The sequence below is a fragment of the Rattus norvegicus genome, chromosome 3 (assembly GCF_021556685.1).
Source record: "Rattus norvegicus strain SHRSP/BbbUtx chromosome 3, alternate assembly SHRSP_T2T, whole genome shotgun sequence".
NCBI lineage: Eukaryota > Metazoa > Chordata > Mammalia > Rodentia > Muridae > Rattus > Rattus norvegicus.
The window spans coordinates 103,249,141-103,257,808 of record NC_141536.1 but is presented as its reverse complement, the minus strand read 5'-3'; positions in this window follow the sequence as shown (position 1 = coordinate 103,257,808).

Below are 8,668 nucleotides of genomic sequence, written 5' to 3'. Positions count from 1 at the left end.
GGATAGATGGGATGATGTTCTTGGGATCTTCTGACTCCAACCTCATGGCTAGCAGAGGACCCCGGCAGAAGCTAGAGCTGTTCCTTCACTTTCTCCAGCTTCTTTGCCTTCTGAAGCGTCCTTTCCAGAGCTCCCTGATGTTAAAGGAGGATGCACTCTTCCAGCATTTGCATTTACAGTGATCACTTGCATTGCTGTTCAGTGATCAAACTTTGAAAGCCTACGGATGGACTGTGTCAGGGTTTCTGTTGCTATGGTAACCTACCTGAGGGAGGAAAGACTTTGTTCAGCTTACAAATCCACATCACAAACTATCACTGAAGGAAGTCAGTATCGAACGGGGCAGAAACCTGATAGCAGAACCTGGTGCAGAGGCCATGGAGGGGTGCTGCTTACTGGCTTGCTTTTCATAGCTTGCTCAGCCTGCTTTCTTGCAGCACCCAGGACCACCTACCTAGAGGTGGCATCACCCACAGTAAGCTGTGTCCACCCCCCTAAAAAAAGTACCACAGTCTTATGCACAAGACAGTCTGGGGGGGCACTTTCCTTGACTGACACTCCCTCTTACAAAATGACTCTGGCTTGTGTCAACTTGATAAAAGTCTAGCCAGCACAATAAGTGTGAGACAAATAAACCCCTTTCTCTCCCAAGTTGTTTTTGGTCATGGTGTTTTGTCACAGCAATAGAAATCCTAAGTAAGACATATGACCTGGCAGAACCATTCTGTATTACAACTAGTGATGAGTGACAGTTCCCATGACTGTTCCTTGTAGGCAGATTGCTCTGCCAGTGTGTTGGGGTTTTGCTTTTTTTCCTTTAATTTTTATTAAATTGGGTATTTCTTATTTACATTTCAAATGCTATTCCCTTCCCCGGATTCCTGTCCATCAGCCCCCTAACCCCACCCTCTCCCCTTCTATATGGGTGTTCTCCTCCCCATCCCCCCCCGCCAATCACCCGCCCAACAATCCCCTACACTGGGTGTTCAACCTTGGCAGGACCAAGGGCTTCCCCTTCCATTGGTCCCCCAACAAGGCTATTCACTACTTCAGTTGGAGTCCAGGGTCAGTCCATGTATAGTCTTTGGGTAGTGGTTTAGTCCCTGGAAGCTCTGGTTGGTTGGCATTGTTGTTCTTATGGGGTAGCAAGCCCCTTCAGCTCCTTCAGACCTTTCTCTAATTCCTCCAACAGGGGTCCTGTTCTTGGTCCAGTGGTTTGCTGCTGGCATTCACCTCTGTATTTGACATGCTATGACTGTGTCTCTCAGGAGAGATCTATATCTGGTTCCTGTCAGCATGAATTTCTTTGCTTTTTTAATAACTGATACATCATTGCCTCCTAGTTTCATGAGACAGGTTTTTCCATAATTGACAAGTTCCCTTTTTTTCAGAATCTTTGAGTGATGTAGCATTAATTACGTACTCCACCATTTCTACACTCATACACCATGAGAAAGAAAAAAGGGAGGAGAATTTGGAAAGTTCTGGATGAAGTCACAAAGCAGTCAACTGTAGCCTCACACATCCACCTCTGACAGCTTCCATACAAAGAGTTCTATGCAGATGCATGGGATATGAAGAACTGAGATCGGATCCGCCTCTATCCACTGATAGTCAGAGGCCCTCAGTCCAACGGCTAATTGGCAGTTCTTTCTCCGCCCAGCCTCAGAATGAGAATACAGCCCCCCAGCTGGCAGGATTGCAGCCTTACACTTTGTTTGAGGTGAAGGTTCCCAGATAAACCACGCCCATGTTGTGTGGCCGTATCCTCTAAAGAGAACATTCAATTCCTGAGGGAAGTATACAAAACTTTCGGGATTCAGGGAGAAATTTAGATGCTTCCGGAAGCTCTCCAAACTTTCAAGATCCACAAGGCCCCTCCCCAAGGTTACGTAAGCGGTAACATGAGCTAGAGAGGGGAGACCTTCCCACCTACACAGCTGCCAAGCTCTTTGGGAGCTATGGGGATGTCACTTTTGTGAGTGGTCACTCATGCCGGAGTGGGCATTTTGGTGAAATGGCTGACTTAAGTCATCCCTGTTCATGTAAGGACACACTCACCCCTACTTCCACATGTAACACCAACCAACTCATTGGCTCATGGAGCTACACTTGGCTGGAATCCTGGTGTGGTTTTTGTTTTTTGTTTGTTTTGATCTGTCTGTGCCTTATCTAGGCTGGACAGTAGTTTGTTTGTCCCCAGGAAAAGTCACACAGGAAAAGCAGTCTAAATTCCAGACCCAGATACTATTTGTGTCTATGTTGTACGCTACAGTAATAGACACTCAATACAAATATATAAGAATAACATAGCTAAGATTATATTGGTTTCCAATGAACTAGTTGTAACATTAAGCTTGATGGATGGGAATGACAGAGTGTATTTTGCAGTTTTGAAGTGTATAAGTCCAAAATCAGTATTACGAGGCTTAAATCAGGGTCTTGGCAAGACCGTAATTCTAGTCTTTTTCTTACCTATTCCAACTTCTTCAGTGCCTTGGTTTATGATAATATCCTGGCTTCAAGGCTGGCACTTTAAACTTGTGTCTGTGACCATCTTGTAAGTACGTGTGTACACATGCCTGTGCCTGTGTGTGTGCATGCATGTATATGAGTGTGTATTTGCATGTATGTATGTGTCTGTGAGTTTGTATGGATGTATGTGTGTGTGTAAGCTGGTTTTCTGCTCAATCCAAAAGGAACTGCTTGTGGCACTCACTTTTCTTCTCAGCTAGAGTGAGATATTGGTGAATCCCAGGTCAGGAAGGGACCTTGTCTTAAAAAAAACAAAAAACAAACAAACAAAAAAAAAAACAAACCAAAAAAACAAAAAACACCCCAAAACAAAAACAAAACAAAACAAAACTATTGATAACAGCTCCTGAGGAAAGACATTTATGGCGATTAGAAGAACAGCCCCTATAGGCTCAAATATTTGAGTACTTAATCCCCAGTTGGTGGTACTGTTTGGGGGAGTTATGGAACCTTTAGGAAGTCTAGTCTTAATGGGAGAAGTATTATCAGTAGGATGTACATGTGGATGGAAATGTGTCCTACCAACTTCCTGCTGCCACCTGCTGCCATGCCTCTTCTGCCACCAAGGACTCTCTCCCGGAACCATAAGCCCAAATAAACTCTCCCTTCTAGAAATGACCTTTGGATATGGTGCTTTACCTCAGCAATGAAGAGTAACAGAGTCAACCCCTGGCAGTGTTCTCTGACCTCCACATGTACACATGCACACACATACACACAAAGGAAATTTGGTGCTCAAGCAACAATAGAAGATACTAAGTAGAACCAATTGCTTGCCAATTGGCTCAGGGGTCCCACTGTTTCTGCCTCCCTAGAGCTGGGATCACAAGTACCAAGTACCCAACAGCGTCAACACACCCAGCTTCTGAATGGAGATTCAGGGGACATACTCCTGTACTCGTGCTTGAGAAAAGCAGAGCAGGACTGAACTGTCTACACCCCCTCCGGTCTCACTTTAGCATTATTTTGTCTTAAAGTGCGCGTGTGTGAGTGTGTGTGTGTGTGTGTGTGTGTGTGTGTGTGTGTAATTTATGTGCCTTGTATTAGCCAGTGTGAGTATAAGTGCTCTTTGTGTATGCAGGAACCTATAGAGGTCACAAGAGGAAATGGAGTTATAGACTTTTGTGAACTACTATATATAGGTGTTGAGTACTAAACTGGGTCCTCACCTTACCCAGCAGTAAGCCTCCTCTCCACTGAGCCATCTCTCCAGACTCTAATTTAACACTCTTAATGACATTCCTCTAAGCTTTGTAAACATTTAAAGAAGAGCTTTATGTCCCCTCAGAGTCGCCACAGCCAGGGAGTCTTGAGCCCTAGCCTTGGAAGGTACCCACATTGAAGCCTGTTTCTTCAATGCAGCCATACCCGGCAATCACTTGTTTTGCTCCCTTCCACTCATTGCACTAGCAAGAACCCAAAGGCGAGCCTTACTTTGCATTTCTGGCAGGATCTGCAAGCTACCTGATTTCTCATAGGCTTTGAACTCTGGTTCAGGATTTCACCCATTCCACCTTATGGTGCGGCAGGGTTTTCAGACTGAACCAGTGAGTTCTGATTCCCGGGTCAGAAGTGGGTTGTGGACAGGGACTTTTTTCCATTCAGGATTAGTGAGAACGGTTCCTTTTCTGCTTTGAGACCAGTTTTTAGGGAGCTTGCGCCACCGTGTGGAAGAAGTGGGTACAGCCTTCCTCAAGTTGCATAACAGGAATCATCTGCCTTTCCTGTGTTCTCATTTATTTCTTACATGTCTTCTGAGTCACTGCAGAGACACCTAGTAATAAAAATAAGTTTTGCAGCAGTGCTATGTACTGCCGGGCTCACGAGGATCTTCTTCCTCTACAAAATGCGCGACTGAACTGCAGGAAGATGACGGCGGAAGAAACCAGAGGCATCTGGGTATCTGGGCGTAAGATGCCCTGCAAATCACATGTACCCTGTGCATTAACCACAGGGCTTTTCCATTGAGGGAGTCGGGTTTGACTGTCACTCAGGCGACCTTCTGACCTTTATTGCCTAAGGGATACAGGGTGAGTCAGTAGAAAGGAATAGAAGTAAAATGATTCCAGAACACAAAAGAAATTGAGCAAACCTTGTAGTTCATCCCGGTGGAGAGGGAAAGCAAGATGGAATCTTTCCTGACTCATGGGAGGAGGAGGAGGAGGAAGAGGAGGAAGAGGAGAAGGGAGAGGAGGAGGAGGGGAGGAGGGGAGGAGGAGAAGGAGGAGGAGGAAGAGGAGGAGAGGAGGAGGAGAGGAAGAGGAGGAGGAGAAGGAGGAGGAGGAGGACGACGACGAGGAGGAGGAAGGGGAGGAGGAGGGGAGGATGGGGGAGGAGAAGGAGGAGGAGGAAGAGGAGGAGAGGAGGAGAGGAAGAGGAGGAGAGGAGGAGGGTGAGGAGGAGGAAAGAATGGACAGTGTGGACAACTCTTCGGCCTGTAGCTCAAGTCCAGGGAGTGTTGGAGGAGTGTCAGTTAGGGGCCTTCCATATGCAGCAGGTCCTATGTCACTGCCGGAAGGCCCCTCTATCCTGCCCCCTCCCCACCCCAGTCCCTTTCTTTGAGATAGGGTCTCACTTGTAACCAAGGCTTGCCTGGAACTTTCAGGAAAGTACAGGCTGCCCTCAAGCTCCTGGTGATGCTCCTGCCTCAGTCTCTTGCACCACTGCACCCTCATGTACCTTCAAGCTTTTTAAAATTGCTTGGTGTGTAGATGTTGGGAGTTGATCACAAAGCAGTGGAGGTACAGGAGCCACTGCTGACGTTGCTCCATCCAGCACCCAGCACAGCACAGGTCAGTGTTCCTTCTCTCTGTGCAGGCCTCCCCAGCCCCAAACAAAAGGGTTTTACAAGTACTTAAATCAAGACACAAGCACAGCCCAAGAAGTCTGGGGACTCATAAGGAAATGGATGTCCTTATATCTTCCTTTAATGAGATGCTGAAGTGATAGTTCTTGGGAGGCAGAGCCAGGGAATCTCTGAGTTTGAGGATAGCCTGGTCTACATAGTCAGTCCTAGGACAGCCAGAGATACACAGAGAAACCTTGTCTCAGAGAGGGAGAGGGGGAGGGGGAGGGGGAAGGGGAGGGGGAGGGAGAGAGAGAGAGAAAAAGAGAGAGAGACAGAGAGGGAGAGGGAAAGGGAGGGGGAGAGGGAGAGGGGGAGAGGGGAAGGGAGGGGGAGAGGGAGAGGGGGAGGGGGAGGGGGAGAGGGAGGGAGGGAGAGAGAGAGAGAGAAAGAGAGAGAGAGAGACAGAGAGGGAGAGGGAGAGGGAGGGGGAGAGGGAGAGGGGGAGGGGGAGAGGGAGAGGGGGAGAGGGAGAGAGAGACAGAGAGGGAGAGGGAGAGGGAGGGGGAGAGGGGAGAGGAAGGAGGGGGGTAGAGGTAGAGGAAGAGCAAGAGAGAATTCAATTAAAGCTATCCTTGACTAATAGTGACTTTGCTACTAGCCTGTGCTATATAAGATCATGTCTCCCTCAAACAGAAAACAGATGTAGATATCAGTATTTCCAAACATTCCTCTCGGTTAGCTTAGCTTTTTGTGTTTGGAAATGGTTGGTGATGATCTGGAGGGACATTTTGGGGACACAATGTGAAGCTCCCCTCTGCAGAAGATTTTTTTTTAAATAAAGTGAGACAAAAGGCCAGTGGGCTACTGATGTGAGATGCAGATTCCAGATCCCAGACTTTCAAGCAGCTGAGACCGTGTTAGGTGGTCATTTAGAGATCACATATTTTGTGTGATACCCAAAATTATGTAAGTCCAATCATTTAGATTCAGTTTTCTTTAAAACACAAAATCCAATTATACAATGATGGAAAAATAATTTAAAAATTAACACTACCATTCTATTCCACCTCACAATTAAACTCTGGGGAATTGTTCTGGAAAGAAAAGCCTCTAAATTTTTCCCAGATCTATGACAATACAGTTAGTCCCCAAGTCTCTTTGGTACCTATGTTATATGTAAGTATAGCCAAGGCTGGGGTCTTCCTGTAGAAGTAAGAAAACATTTCCTTTCCTTGGAGGTATGTCCCAACCTATTTTCAGAAGCAATAGAGAGGTTTAGGAGCCAAGCTGTAGAGTGAGAGCCAAACCTGGATCCCAGAATTTCAAGTCAAAACCTTTGCAATCAGCATTATCTGTTTTCAGCAAAAGTCTTGCTTATAAATTGGGCAGAGTAACATTGACCTTGGAAGATGACATTTAATTCAGTGTTGCACAAACAAACAAACAAACAAACAACAACAACAACAACAACACCCCAGAACATTGTCTGGTATGTAACTGGTAGCCCATAAATCACAGCCACAGTCATGAACATCGCATCTGCTGTGAGGATCTGAGTGTTATGGAAGACACTGGGACTGCAGGAATGCAGAATGAACAAAGTCAGGTCATCTAACATTAAACTCCCAGACTTTTTCCCCTCAAGACAAGGTCTCCTGTAGCCCAGCTGGCCTTAAACTCACTCTGTAGCCCATGATGACTTTGAATTCTGATTCTCTTGCCTCTACCTCCTATGTACTTAAATTATAGGTGACTGTTGACATTCCAGTGTCCAAACTTCGGTTTCTTATATGGAAAATACAATCTGAGAGAAGATTCAAGTGTCCCAGGCAGAAGCCTATGTTAAAATTTGCCATGTGTCGGGCAGAAGAGGATAGCTTCCTTAAAGAGGAGTTGCAGTGGGATGAGCATGTTTATCTCCTCTGTCTCCACCAAGTGAAAGAGCTTTGGGTCCATTTAACCCTCTGTTTATTTTAATGTATGTAGAGTTGTGGAGCAATATCTATTCAGGGAATTATCAAAACGGCAAGTCCTAATTCAAGGTGTATAAGTTTAAGGACATAGGGGGTAAAACTTGGGCCACATAGTCTGTGGATTAGAGTCATTCTAACTCTAGGCATTGATAGTTCTTGGTAGCTAGGTCCTTTGTTGCTTGTACTCTTGATGTTCTAGCCTACAGACCGTCCTTTGAGAAGTGAAACAAGTGAACGCTGGAGATTTCCATATGTCGGGGAACAGTGCCCTCTACTGTTCATGAAGAATATGTGCAGCTGTGATCAAATCTAGGGCCTCCCTGCTACAATAGCCCGGCCACGCTGCCCAGCTGTCTGCTGTGATGGAGACACCATCTGGAAAAGCAGTGTCTAGGTCTCAGCTACACGCTGCAGTGGCTCTCTCCTCAAACTGTAGGTAGCCTCTGATTTTTTTTTATGCTACATATGCGTCCTGCCTCAACTTCACACCAAGCATCCAGGAGCTGAAGTTTGCTCTGCCCTTTATCAGAGGAATATTAAAAGTTGTGATGCTACTCATTTTAACTCCAGAATGTCTGTCTTGCTTAGGATCACAAAGTTAACATTTCAAGTCACTTAAGAGATGTTGTAATGTTGTAGCTGTAGTCAGAGAGAAACAGTTCATCCCCTTATTTTTATACTGGTGAGGAAATGTCTCTTCTCTATCTGCTACTGTTAAAACTACTACTACTACTACTACTACTACTACTACTACTACTACTACTACTACTACTACTACTAAATGGGACTCTTTGCCTCTGATATGATATATCTAGGCTTCTTATTCTTCAGCGACTGTGTTCTGACCTCAAACACTGCACTCAGTGCTCATCTTTAATTCAAACAATGGCCGAGGGAATTCTACAGATGCTAAGTTGGGGCTACGGACTTGAGTCCTCTAATTGCGATGAGGCATTTTCTCAATATTACCCCACTCAGCCACAGCAGAGAAAACATAGTGATAAAAAGCATCCAGGAAAGGGAAAAAATTCTTAACATTTTCTTTACTTAAATGATTCTGAAATTACCAATCGGAAAATGTCCATTTCTGATTCTGAGTTTCAAATGTATGAGGTTAGAGGGTGTCTACGCCTCTGACCCAGGGCAGAATGCTTGTAGTGGGGTTCTTTCACATTGTCTTTCTGTGTGCCATGGAAGGAATCCATAACACTGGCTGCCCAGTGGGAGCAAACCAGCAGGCTCAGGAAGGAAGGAAGGACTAATGTGGCATATAGTGCAGGCCTGAATCAGGACCCTTCCAGGACGCAGCGTTGTGTTGGGCCTTACCATTTAGGATATTCAGGTAGGATATAACCCAAAGTCATACAGTCTA